A 15,290-nucleotide genomic window follows, 5' to 3' on the forward strand; every position below is an offset into this window, starting at 1 on the left:
CTCACAACATCATACACCCTTGCCCAGGCGACCCAGCCAGGGTTGATCAGACTCAGTCTGAGTAGCTTGTATGATCCACGAATCGCCCCTCTTGATCCACAGCCATCTTGACGCCTTTTCGGTGGCGTCCGTGATGTTCTTGATGGCTTTCCTGATGTGCAGTCCCTTCACTCCAAGCATCTTGAGGGCCCTGTTGAGTGACTGGCCAACGAATCCTCTGCACCCGACCTCGATGGGATTGCATTGGGTCCTCCACCCCCTGCTTCGGCATTCGCTTGCCAGCTCCTCGTACTTGGCCCTCTTCCTCTCAAAAGTCTCCTCCATCCGGTCTTCCCAGGGAACAGTCAACTCCAGCAGGACCACTTGCCTTGTTATTTCTGACACCAGGGCTATGGTCCTGCTGAGCGTGGTCACTGCGATGTTTTCTGGGAATTTGAGCTGTCTCCCTAAATCGACCTTCAGCTGCCAGTCCTGTGCTGTTGCGAGCAGCCCCTTTGATTGCTTCAGGCACTGGTGTGGCTTTAACAAAGGCGATGTTCTGTCTTGCTGGTTGCTGGTGTCTACTGCAAGCGATCCCAGTGCTAATGACCTCTGCAATGACCCTCAGTACTTGGTCGTGGCGCCAACGGTAGTGCCCATCTCCCAGTGCTTTTGGGCAGCAGCTCAAGATGTGCTCCAATGAACCTCCTCTCTGGCAGAGTGGGCACAGTGATGTGTCTGCCAGGCCCCAGCGGAAGAGATTGGATGGACTGGGGAGGACATCATAGACAGACTGAACCAGTCTCTGGAGTCTCTGTACAGTAGCACCTCGGGTTACCATAAACTCTTCCTTCAGACTTCTGAAGGGCAGTTTTAGCTTGTTCTTCCTCCCATACAAGGCAATGTCACTGAGGCTTTGTGGTAGGCCTAGAGGCATTAAAGCACTAATAATAGAGTAATAGTCAAACATTTTGTCTAAGGAGAAGATAGTTTAAATAGTATAGTAATATGTTAGCTTCTCCAGCCAACACGATAATCATTTAATTCGCACCGTCTATGGAGGAATGCTGAACAATTTCGGTGTAGCAACTAAAAGTGATGCAAAATTCAACCAGGCACATAAAAAGAGAAGGATTGTGCTTTTGTGGGGCTGAGTAGGTGGTAGCTGGCGGGGATGGAATCTAAAGCGGCCCTGGCTTGCTAAGGGGCTTGCGGGGCCGGCCTAACGCTGGAGGAGGGCCCGTTCTTACGCGGGAAGAGGGCGACATTGCCCGAGATGCGAGCTTGGGGCTCGACGGGCCTTAAGCCCGGTACGATTTTAGATGTCGTATGAGCTCCCAGACGATTTTTTTCTCGGGAGAAAGAGCATGGAAATCGCTGATGCTCGTATGGTAGTGGCTCGCATTTATGAGAGGAATTACAAGCTGATCCAAGTATGTTACAAGCACCTCCCAAAACTTTTGAAAAATGCTTGAAAAATTTAGGGAGTCATTCCGAATTTGACAAGTGCATAGGCTGCCCCCTATTAACAAATCATACTCAATGACGTCACCTAGGCGACATACGATTGCCACCAGCTCGCGGTGCAGTAAAGTTGTGCCGTGTACATCAGGATTTATGGGAAGTGTTCGCACTCATTCATGCCTGCATTTGAAGGCATGAATACATTTTTTCACAGGAAAAAACTTATAAATACGTCATTTTGGTGATCAAAGATGAGTTTTAAGGGATAAAATGATTGCCTACAGGGGGACTTTAAGTCAGAATAAGAATTGAATGTCTGAATTAATCAAGTCTTGTCTTAACCTTTTAACTTTCCATTTCTCTATGGCAGGGATGACTGAATGGGCCCGAGTATAGAAAGACTTGGAGGAAGATGGCGGATGTCTCGCTGGCGGAGGCAGGCCTCTGGGTCTTGGCGTACAGGGACCCGGCAGCAGTGTTAGGTGGAGGGGGATTGTTCCTTACGCAGGCAGATTGCGGTGGAGATTCCCCAAGGACGAAGGATTCTTCATCAGATAAGAGCAGTTCGATTTTGGACGTTGGGCACTTAGGGCAGGACCAAATGCAGAAAAACTGTTGAGGAACAGAGTTGGCTACGTATATATAGGCCTCCTCTCACGCTGATTGGGACATGTGGGACAGGACTTAATTTTGTCCATCAGGAATTGCTCATGAAAATGGGCACTCCGTTCTAGAATGAAGCCAGATTCGGCTGAAATTTTGAAAGGTTCCTGGCAACATCAGCTAAAAAAGAATGTTGTTTCAGAGGTGGAGTAAGTTATTCCATTTTATTAAAGAATAAAAAAGAAATCTTTTGGGATTTACGTGTGCTGATGAATCATACACAATAAGATGTTCTAATGTAATATTTGTAATGACACTTTAATGATTATATGGTGGAGTGAAGACAGGAAACAAGAAATATCAGACAAACATGACTTAATGTGTCTTAGCATGTGTGCAACCACAAGGCAACAGTTATCTTTTGTAATGCTACCATTTGCTTTTGTAGACATGTATGGGCCAAATTTCATACTAAAATCGTAATGCACACAAATAGATAGGTCCATGATTGACTGGTGTTTATGAGTCATAGCAAATAGACAGATACATGGATCTGTTTTACAGGCCTATATAAAAGCAATCTGTTTCATACTGTAAGTACCTGTTGAGTTATGGGCGCTGACTCAAGGTCAGCCTGTCAGAATGTTCTCTTCTCAGATGGCATTTACTGTGAGGGTGAAAAAGAGAGAGAGGGAGAAATAAAAAGGTGGAGGTAGCAGGGTTCGTAAGCTGAAGGGTGGCTTTAGAAATGTGTACCGACAACGAGCCTTTACAGAGAGAGAGGCATCTGAAACTAAATTTTTATAAACCTATGATATTTGCACGCATGTTTCCACAAGAATACAGACAGAGAGTGGAAAAATTAGTGATCAAGAAAAAAAGAGAAAAAAATGTGACAAGGATATGAAAAGGTTATGTGTGTGTGTGTGTGTGTGTGTTTTGAAATGATCTCACTATGTTGGATTAAAGCAGTAATGAAGCACGCTTAGACCATTAGTCGAGTAATGTGTCTCCAGAGAGACAATGCATCACACCCATAGATGCAAGGCCAGCATTATAGAACTAGAGGCCGGTACATTAAAGCTATTAGTATTTCAGTGGGTTAAAATTCACTCTTTACCTCATTTTCAGCCAATCAGATGTAATGCCAATGAGGAAAAAGGCTAAAGTGCAGGAACACAGACACAGTGGTGCCTAAACTTATAAACCTATGGTATTTTTTCCTTGTTGGACACAGGTTTCGCTCTTTGTGATTGTAGTTGTGTAGCTCAGATTGAATGTGGGCAAGTGTAAATTTTACCCTTGAAACAGCAGCGTCAGAATGAATTTTTGGCCGGGAGTGACATCACTATGTAGAGAACACTGAATATTAATGAATACTGAAAATGAATAAATGAATATTAATTAGCTCAGGGTGTTGCTGATAGGTTTTCTTCCTAGACTCTCCTAGACTCACGTTACTTAAAGAAAAGGTAGGCAATTTTTGCATGTCCTACCTGCCTGTCAGTATTTCCATACCTCCACGCACCCTGCTCGTGCAGACATCACACATCATCAGCGCGTTCCATGAGGCTATGAAGAGTTGTACACTTCACAAGCTGTGAAGTTCTACCCAGAGCTGTTCACGTCCTCAGACTTGAATTTATGCATTTCTATGTCAACACTATCAATGCCAAAATGAATCTGCAGCAGTCAGGTGGTACAAGTAAGAGCTCTGTAAGTTATTTAGGTACTTATTATTTATGGCGTTATTTTCCTGTCAAATGTCGAGAGCACATTATTGTAGCTCGAAAGTACATTAATATAATGCGCGAGCGCGAATCTCTCTGCTTGCTCGCGGAATATAATGCGCGAGCGCGAATCTCTCTGCTCGCGCGCGGAATATAACGTGCCGAGCGCGAATCTCTCTGCTCGCGCGCGCTCTCAGATACACGCTGCTCTTGTAAGAATTTTCTCTGGGCTCGCTCAGAGAATATGCCTGCACTTAAAACGTGTTCAATGCAATCGCGAATCTCTCCTCTTCGCTTAAAGTAAGCGTGTATGTGCTTAGACTGTGTCCCGTGCGTTCGCGCATGCCTAAGTACTCGTACAAATTACATACAACGGAATAAAGAAAGCAAAGCAGCATATATATATATATATATATATATATATAGCCTGTAGCCTACATATGCTCATAAAAATAATAATAAAAAAAAACAGAACAGAAAGCTGTAATGAAATAAATTAAAAAGTTGAAACAAGTTTATTGTCTTAAAGGGGTCATATAATGTCATTTTTGTACCAGCTAATATGATTCGTTAGGGTCTAAATTAAAAGTTTGTAATATACTTTAATTAAAAATTCTCATTAGTATTGTAAGAAAACACTCATTTTACCTGGTCAAAAACAGCTCTGTTTTCAGCACGCCGTTTCAGTGCATGTGTCTTTAAATGATAATGAGCTTCGCTCACCCCGCCCCTCTGTTCTGTGCGTACACCGTTTAAAATAATAATACAAAAACCATAACGCGTTGTTCATTATAAACGTGGGATTATGAATTATATTGAGAACGTCGTACATAGAAAACATGCCATAATGTACCCTGAGTGTAAAAATAGCCACATTCATCGTGAAGCGTGCAAGCTATTTGCAAAGATTAATATAAAGGTCAATAAAACGTTACACTCACTTGTTCTTCTGGAGGTTCAGCAGGAACACGAATAGTTGGTAGTACTGATCCTTTTTTCTGGAGCAGCTTCTTAGCAAAAACAGCTTTATACTGTCCCTCGTTTGTAAAGCAGTCTCTGGTGAAATGATTCGCGCAAACATGACAGCATTGACGTTGATCGTGGGGAATATTCCCTTCGAAAACAAACTCAGCCACTGCGTCTTCAGCTGTACGGATTTAGAAACATCATCAATATGACTGCTGTGTTCGTTATTACACCCAAGAACAGAACACCACAATCGTTAGACGCCATTCTGCTCAGCACTCCTCCAGCTATCAACAATGCACGCGCCAGTCGGCGCGTGCTATGATGATTGACAGCTCGCTCGCGAGGGCGGGTCTGTGTTTGAAACGCTGCTGTCAATCAGCCATCGTGGGAGGGGCGTCGATATTGTGACGTCACAATATCGAACAGCTTGATTTGAGACAGGAGGAAACATATAAGAAGATTAAAAAAAAAAACACTGGATGGATTTTTATCATTTTATGATGGTTGTGTACAGGCACTGCCAACACACATTTCAGTACAATCAACTTGTAAAAGTGCATGTACCATTATATGACCCCTTTAAGAGCTTTAAGATTCTTGGATAACGAAATGCTTTGGATGTATTGTTGGACCTCTCTTCTAAAAACAATGAATAAGGGATTATTATTCAAATTACTATTTTCTACATTTCTACATTGAGATACAGTAGGCTATGTGGCATTCATTGCTCATGTTCAATTCACGAGCACAAATGCACGTGCTTTAATTATTTTGAAGCGCATATTTCTGTCATAATTTATTCACCAAACATCTCGTTCCAAACACGTAAGTTAGGGGAGCGCAGGGCACAACGTAACCCACGGGGCTAGTTGTAACCATAGACTGTAAAAAATAGGTTGTAACGCGCTTGTTTTAAATACTTCCGCACATGCTTGGATGACGAAACTTTGTGTATTTACTAGTTGCCATATCAACACTATATAGAAAAAAAAAATTCCGCCAAAATATTTTTTTTTTTTGGGAAGATATCCATAGACATTTATTAAACCATAGCAAAAGTAAATTTCTTACTTAAGTTAATTTTTCATCTCTATTTTTTGTGTTTATTTAAAATAAGACAAATCTGATATTATTTTAATCTCCAAGATGTTATTTAACAATTGAGATAGTTATTTAATGCTTCGCTAACTAGCAGAAGACACTAGCAGGGTTTAAATCCCAGTTGTGCAGGCGGGGCATGTTGTAACACTGCGTTACAATGTGCCCCTATTAGAAATATGCTATTATATTCTATACTTTTATTAATTTTATTGAGAAAACGTGAGAAAAAGGTGAATAAACACTGAGAGTCAATGTTCAGAAATTACTAATTATTTATTTGTTTTGAACTATGTTGTATAGCTGTGTTTTCATGTGTTCGTAGTCAAAACTCAAAAATGAGTTTATATTTAATTATTAAAAATTGCCATTATTTTATATGAAAAAGTTTTTTAATTGTATTTTATTTAGAAAATATTTTAGTTTGTTTTGTATATTTTTTTATTAGATCAGATAACATTTTAAGCTGTCATATGTTATGTTACAATGTGCCCCTCACATGTTACAATGTACCCCACCTATGGGGCATGTTGTCACATTTCACTTCCATTCTTTCGGGGTATATCAAGAAAAAAGTATATACTGTATTAATAAAACAAAAACACATAATTGTACTAGACATGTGGGAAATGAATGTGGGAAAAAATAAATACTCTGAACCATAAGTAGATTTACACAAACTGAGAAAGTCAAAAAGCGTTACTTTGTGCCCCGCTCTCCCCTATGTCATTCGCTCTTCTGTGGAACTTAAATGGAGAAAGCTTGAAAACTGTTCCATAAACGCAAGAGAGAAGTAGCAAAGTAAGACTGAATCATTCTTTTGAACCGGAGAATTCAATGAATCGGTTGATCCGACGGTCTGAATGATTCATTCACAAACGCGATTTAGCAGGTATTTAATGGTCATTTTTCTTCATTTAATGTACGTATATAACATTTTGCTTTGAGTTCTATTATCCAAAAAAAAAAAGCTAATAAAATATTATTTAGGCTATACAGTGCTTTGAGGTTTTTTTTTTTTCAAATATATATATATATATATATATATATATATATATATATATATATATATTTAAAAAAAAAAAAAAAACTCAAATGAGGGCTGATGAAAGAACAAAAAGGGAAATAGAGAGATGGATTTACAGTTTTTTTGTTCTTTCATTCAGTTTGATTCGGTAAGTTACATGCGTGAAGATGAATGCTGTGATTCAAGTTACCCTGCCATTCAGAAAATCTGGTGCAGGACAATTTTACATGTTTTCTAATAATATTAGGTTCTAATAATATAGCAAATTATATCTGAAATGCAGAGGAACGATTGTATTTCAATATCAGAGATGGGAATATGTGGGCTAAAAAAAGGGGGGGGGGGCATTTCTGGTGAGCCTGCCTTGGAAGATACACTTGTGTTTCTCAAGTAAAATCCACATCATCAAAAGTGACTGTGAAAGCAGAGACAGAAAAAAATAAAAATAAATAAAGATGCAAAGTGCACCAATATCTGAAAGACATCTCTATGAAATAAAAAGCTCAAATCAAAATCTAAATGGTATATTTTTAACAGCTAGTGATGAACTCATTTGTGAACAAGGGTTCTCAATGCCTGCCAAGGCAGCACTATGATTATTCAAATGAGTACTCTACCTTACATTTTAATGACTTGTGTTGGGGGTAATTAAGGTGTCTATTAAAATAGAGAATCGTGACGATGAATACATCTTCATTCTGGCTTAACCACAATAACATGTAGATAATTGTCTGAGATTAGAAGACATCATCACTGTTATCAGCCCTCATCTAGAACAAAATGTTCCTGCAACTCAGGCACATTAAAAAAGGATCAAACGCCAGGGCAGCTGATTGGACCGTATGATGAGCTGTAGGTCTGTCTCTTTTTCCTCTGAGCTCCAAATTAAAATCCAAGACGGTCAGGCCTTTTTATATATATATTTTAGACTTTTAGATAACTGAGAAAAATTGACTATATTTTACGTTTTCTAAAGAAAACTATGTAAAACTATGTTATGTTGTTCTCTCCAAACCCAAAACTGGGTATGAGAATTGTACACTAAAATGCAACAACTGACTGATTGTTTTACAAGAAAAAGGTTAAAATACTGTCCATCATGAAAAGTGCTTTTTTATAAAACTGATAATTGCCTTAGCAGACAACATTAAAAAAATAAAACAACCTAAGGATATAAATACCAAGCTCTAGCATGAAACTAGATGGCACAGGCTGATATAGGTCTCATTTGAGATTGCATCATCATCTACATAGATGATTGGTTGCTGTTGCATCAGCGGCCAATAAGCTGCGGCTCAACATTCAACAGTGTTGCTGTTGGCAGTCTGCAGCGTACATTCAGAAACCCTCCTCCTTCCCCAGCTCCACCTGTATAGATCTGCTACAGGTATTTCATGTATATGTTGCATGTGCAGAAGCAGCATGTCTTACACAGCTATGTCTGTGAATGTATTGAAGTCTCTGCACTTGCTCTGCGGCAACAGCAGCGTAGGAGATCTATTCCGCCAAGACCAAATATATTAAAGCTACACTGTGTAATTTTTTAAGTTGATTCTTAGCAAAAAACATTTTGTTCTTTCAAAATGATATGTGCTCATTAATGTGTAATTACTTCTACCAACTAATCAAGTATTCTCATAAGCGTAGAATCTGCCATTTAGAATACATACGAGCGAGTCGCTCGAATGGCGGCAGCCATGTTGCGCCTCCATCTTGAAAATACATTAGCCAAAGAGGGACATACCAGGAAATTCAAGCTTCGCCTTTCGCGTTTTTACACTCAGTGGCACCGTGACGAATGCGAGGGGGAGATTACTCGCGACTGCCGGCAGATTTGAAATAATACGGCCACCGTAGGAGTTAAAATGCCCTCGGAATGGGAGGGGCTAGAAAGTAATATTCAGTTGGTAGTCATAAACAATTTCACCGCTAGATGGGAGAAAATCCTACACAGTAGCTTTAACATTGCCATATCCATTACCACCCCAATCTCTCAGAGAGTTATCATGACAGAAATATGTTTCATTTAATAATTTTGGGAATTATCATTCTAATGGCTAATGGGTGGATGGTTGTTCTGTGTTTTGGTGCATTTGTTGAGGTCACCTAGTGTGAAGACTGAACGAATGAAACCCCATGTGTTCACTGTGAAGTAAGCGGTAAGTAGCTTTTATGCAAACACATGCACACACACTTTTACTTATCAAAATGGGGACAGCGCATAGACTTCTATTGTTTTTATATACAGCTTATACTGTAACCCACACCCTAACCCTCACAGAAAACTTTCAACATTTTTACAATAAAAAAAAAAAAAATTGGATTTACTTTTTTAGTACTGTTTTTTACAAATAGGGATGTCCCCAAAAAGAGGTTTTGGGAGATTTTGTCAGGTTTAGCTCACTTCTGATACAAATTTGTCTCCAAAATGTGGTTAAGAAAGTATACACACACTAAACAACTCACTGAACAACTCTGGCCTTTCATTGAAATGAGGGTGTAAGAAAGAAAGAAAGAAAGAAAGAAAGAAAGGTTAAACATGTTGCCTAGCTGTTAAAGTAAGAAAAAAATACAAACAGGCACACACAACTGGATACATAATTTGAACTTCATTCCAATACTATGCATAATTACCCTGCAAATGTACCGTCATCCACAAAGCCTCAAAGCACACACAGACATGCACACTGGCATTTAGTGCCGTTTGTGTTCATTCACCCCATGTCAAATCCATCATACACACACACACACACACTGAAGCAGTCATTTCATAACCGCATGGTAAAATAAAAAATGAAACACTGCGCTTATTACTGGAAATTTAGGCTTTCAAATGGTCAAGTCCCTTTATTATTTGCATAATTTATTCGTGTTTTTCTTCTCTCTTCTGCCTTTGCACAATTTCCCTTAATTTGCATAGACTGTCCTTTTAAGGGTTCTTAAACGGAATTACTGCCCTGCATACTTTAATTGTTGAAAATTACATTTAACTTGAAATGAATAATAAAAAAAAAACAAGCCATTAAAACATAAGTCACCGTGAGAGAATGTAACACAGGAAAAAAAGAACAAAAACTCAAAAAAGCAAGATATCTTCCTACACACATTGGTTTAACACCAACAGACACCTGAAAAATACAAAGCACAAAATGATCTAATTTAACACTTACAGCCCACAGAAGCATACTGATTTTGCATGTACTATTGCAATTAAAGGGATAGTTCGCCCAAAAATGATATTTAAGCCATGATTTACTCACCCTCAAGCCGTTCGAGATGCATATGTCAATCTTTTTTCAGACAAACACATTTTCATTTATTTTAGAAAATGTCTTAGATCTTTCAGTGGTTATAATGTGAAGCAATGGGGTCCAGCTGCTTCAAGTCCGAAAATGTACATGCATCCTTCTCAAAAATAATCCATCCGGCTCCAGGGGGATAAACGAAGGCCTTCTGAGGGTAATCCGTGCGGTTTTGTCGTAAAAATATACATATTTAAAACTTTATAAACGAAAATAACTGGCTTCCGGTGGCGGTCGGCGCGCGTTCATGGAGATGGTGGCTGGCGAGATGATTTATTATTTCTAGCTTTCCTCAATGGGGTGTCGATCAGAACACACTAGATTGAATCAGTTCCATGCAAAGGTGGTTTATTGTTGACAATTTTGGCTATGCACAACACAGCAGTACACAGGTTGCTTAAAGTATTTAGATGTGTGTGTTTGTGGTCTACAAAGGGAAAGAAATAAAGATATATATTTATTGACGCACTTCGCACACAAGTCTTGCTTGTAAAGTCCCGCTCGTCTGCTGATGATGATGACTGACAGTAAGTAGCGCATGCGCACATGACTCGGCCTTTCCAACACAGCCGCCCCCAAATTTGGTTACAAATTTGCTCCATTGAAAGGCCGACACTATATGGACTACCGTTAGTCACTAGTGTGGCTTTTATCCCCCTCATCTCGGATCTCTGGAAGAACAATCAGTCGAGCGATGGGTCTTGTGTAGACTTTGTCCCTAATCTGCACCTCGACCGTTCGAACTCGATTATCAGCCCCAGGAAAGACATTAAGTACTCTCCCGATCTGCCAGAAAGAACGGGGTAACTGAGGGTCAACAAGCATGACAACTGTCCCGAGTTTGATGTCTACTGATAGATTCTGCCACTTTCCCCTGGCCTGCATGTCAGGTAAGTAATACTTTATGAAGGCCGTCCAGAATCTGTCAGACAATACCTGTGAATGCCTCCATCTCCGTCTTCCTAGGAGCTCAGACACTGGATATATGACTTGGGGTAGGGATCCATCTGGCCGCCCCATTAGAAGGCAGTTTGGGGTGATCGGATCTGCATCAGCAATGTCTGCTGAAACGTAACCAAGAGGTTTGGAGTTGAGGATGGCCTCAATCTCTATGAGGACAGTTCGAAGCACTTCTTCAGTTACTGATTCTGAGCCCAGGGTTGTATAAAGTGCGGCCTTTACCGAACGAATCTCGCGTTCCCACACCCCTCCAAAGTGTGGAGCAGCTGGAGGATTGAAATGAAAGCTAATTTGTTGCTTCGCTAGCTGCTGTTGCAGATCACCACTGAGCTGACTGAAGGCTTCTTTAAGCTCTCTCTCACCACCTTGAAAGTTGGTGCCTTGGTCCGAATATAACTCTGCAGGTTTCCCATGGCGACCTATAAACTGACGTAGTGCCATGAGAAAGGCATCACTATCTATAGATGTCAGCACCTCAAGGTGCACTGCCCGGGTGGTCAAGCACTTAAATAAAAGTCCCCACCGCTTCTCCGTCCGACGACCTATTTTGACCAGAAGAGGCCCAAAGCAGTCCATTCCGGTTGAATGAAAAGCAGGCTTGAACAACCGAAGTCGTGGTGGAGGGAGATCAACCATCTTCTGGGAGGCTGGCTTCGACCTCCATTTACAGCATTCGAGACATGTTCGCTGGTGCTTTCTCACTGCCTCACTGATTCGGAATGTAACCAGTGGAGGACAGTTGTTGAATCTGTCCAGAAAGTGACCTTCTGGATCTTCAAGGTGAGCTCATTTTCAGCCAGCTTGGCCAACTGCGCTCCTATTAGAGCAGCACACAGCTCCAGTCTAGGAATTGAGCACTGCTTACGTGGGGCAACACGTGTACTCTTTGTGTTGGCCTCATGCAAGATTTGTAAGTGCTTCCCTTTGCAGATGCTACAAGGCTTCTTGAGTGTGCACTGGGCTGCTTGGTGTGCACGACCACAGCACCAACAACGATGATTGGTCTGGATCCATTCAATCATTTGCTGTTTATCAAAGGACTTAAAAGTGGGACATTGACTAAGATAATGGTCCTCATTATCGCAGTAAGGACAAAAAGCTCTAGGTGGGAGTTTAGGTTTCTCCGCTTTAACTGGTCTAACTTGAGACGGTGCTGAGGGTATGTTTGTGGCAATATCGTCCGCTCCATGAAGAATGGTAGCTGAACGGGCAGTGGGTTTGGTTTCTCTCCAGCGTTCTGGTCTCTGGCTCTTGTAACTGATCTGTGACTCACTGCTTTGACACCAGGCCTCATACTGTAGCCACCCGGAAAATTCACGAAGGTTACACACAGATCCAGGACGGTGGTACATCTGTCTTCGGAATCCTGATCTCATTTCAGCAGGTAACTTACTCAGCAGTCTCTCTACATTTGACCCACATCGAAGCTCGGCTTCACCTTCATCTCCAAGAGTTTCCAACATACCCACCAAAGCCCTAATCTGTAGAGCAAATTTGTCAAAGGCCTCAGTATCTCCTCGTCGGATATCTGGGGAATCCATCACTTTGGCAATCTTCTTGAGTGCCAACTTGTGAGGCTGGCCAAACCTTTCATTCAGAGCAGCCATAGTAGCAGAGTATGGAAATGGTGAATTGAGATAGGAATCTGCCACCAGACGAGCTTCGTCTAGCTTCAAATGATCCAGCAAGATTTGGTACCGGAACAGTTCTGTGGCATCTGATGGTAGAAGGTTCTCAAGAGCTATCTTTAAACGAGTAAACTCACTGGGGTCCTTAGTACAAAAGTTGGGTATGGTTGGCACTGGACCTCGGTAGGTGGTTTCTTGTCTTACAGGATTCAGGTTAGAGGCATAAGGATCTCTGTGTACTAACTGTGGCCCTGTGGGTTGCTGGGACTGAGAACGCACCTGTGTAGGGTAATCTAAAGTCTCTCTAGGGGACTTGTACAATGTCCTGGAATGCCAGTGAGGGACAGGAGTATCTGCTTGGAGGCCCGGCATAGGAAGAGCTGTTCTCTGATAAAGAGGGTGACTTGGGTTTTCAGGATACTGCCAGGAAGGGAAATCATAGCCAGCACGTTCACCACACATGGTTGGCTGAATGTGTGATTTAGTAGGTGCCGCCGCTAAGATCTGATCTTTCATTATCTGAAGTTCACCCATCATTGTTCCCAGAATGTCTAACATTTTAGAGTCACCTGTTGTAGCAGGAAGGGGCTGGTGTGGCTTTAGAGGTGGCGCTGTTGTGTAGTCTGTCTGGCGACGCTATAGGTGGGGGCAAAGATGTAGACACCATGGAGTGTGGATGGTAGGATGCCGTTCCAGGATGTGGGAGGAGTCTATCCTGTGCAGGGAAAGATGTACTTGGCAACGGCGTGGACTGATGTTCTTCCCATGGCCGATAATATGGAGAAGTCTGAGGACTATTAACTGGCTGCACTGGAGCGTAGCTGGCGCTAGGTTGTTGCAGTTCTATGTTATCCATTCCTTGGATAAAAGGATCCCTTTCCCCGACTATGGGCCATTCGTCCACTGTGTCCCATGGATCTTGACTTATGGGACTCATTACTCTGGTAGAAGGTGAAGGGATGTTCACTGCAGCATCTCCAAGCCACTGTGTTTGCTGTGTTGTGTGAGGCGATACCGGCTGGCTGCCTGCTCTACGATGTACAGTCATAAGATCATAATCTCTAAGGTAAGCAGGAAGATGAACTTGACTTTTGGGTCTGACAATGAAGATGCTTCTTCAGGTTGCATAGTGATACTGATCAATTCTTTGTCCATAAGGAATGCCAGATCCGGCTCGAAGGACCATTTATTCGATAGAAGGATTGGACTGTAATAGGTGATGATTTATTATTTCTAGCTTTCCTCAATGGGGTGTCGATCAGAACACACTAGATTGAATCAGTTCCATGCAAAGGTGGTTTATTGTTGACAATTTTGGCTATGCACAACACAGCAGTACACAGGTTGCTTAAAGTATTTACAGTAGATGTGTGTGTTTGTGGTCTACAAAGGGAAAGAAATAAAGATATATATTTATTGATGCACTTCGCACACACAGTCTTGCTTGTAAAGTCCCGCTCGTCTGCTGATGATGATGACTGATAGTAAGTAGCGCATGCGCACATGACTCGGCCTTTCCAACACGCGCCGACCGCCACCGGAAGCCAGTTATTTTCGTTTATAAAGTTTTAAATATGTATATTTTTACGACAAAACCGCACGGATTACCCTCAGAAGGCCTTCGTTTATCCCCCTGGAGCCGGATGGATTATTTTTTTGAAGGATGCATGCACATTTTGGGACTTCAACGTTGTGGACCCCATTGCTTCACATTATAACCACTGAAAGATCTAAGACATTTTCTAAAATAACTGAAAATGTGTTCGTCTGAAAAAAGATTGACATATGCATATCGAACGGCTTGAGGGTGAGTAAATCATGGCTTAAATATCATTTTTGGGCGAACTATCCCTTTAACGATCCATCCATTTTCCTAACCGCTTGTCATAAGTGATGCTGGAGCCTGTCACAGAATCTCGGGCTGTATGGGAAACACCCTGAACGGATGGCCAGTCCATCACAGGGTTAACACACTTGGACATACACACATTCACACTGGCACTCACCTTTGGACAATTAGGTGTCTACAAATTTATTGCAGTTATATCCATCTAAACTGTAATATTTAATGTTGCAATTTATATGTTATAATCTACTGAAAGATAAATGAAAAATGAACAAAGCACCAAAAAAGTTATGCTCTGTGAGATGCTTTAATAGTGAGTAAATAGCACACACGTTTATCTCAATGAGGAAATATAAAAGACTATTATTTTCATTTTTAATATAAATCTGAATCTAATTAATGACAGAAATGTCATTTTTTTAACTAACCCTTGAACGCCGCAGCCAGGCTTCTGACTGGTCCTAAAAAAGTGATCACATTACTCAGTGTTAACCTCTCTTCTTTGGTTGCTGGTTCAGTATAGGATTGATTTTAAGATTTTATTATTGGTTTTTAAAGCTTTTCACAACATGTCTCCAATTTATATCAGTAATCTTTTAGGATTTTATTCATTGGCTAGGACATTGAGATCGAAGGAACAAATTTGGCAGTCTCTCGTGCTATGAAGGGTGACCGAGCTTTTAC

The sequence above is a fragment of the Abramis brama genome, assembly GCF_963993115.1.
Source record: "Abramis brama genome assembly, chromosome: 11".
Classification (NCBI taxonomy): domain Eukaryota; kingdom Metazoa; phylum Chordata; class Actinopteri; order Cypriniformes; family Leuciscidae; genus Abramis; species Abramis brama.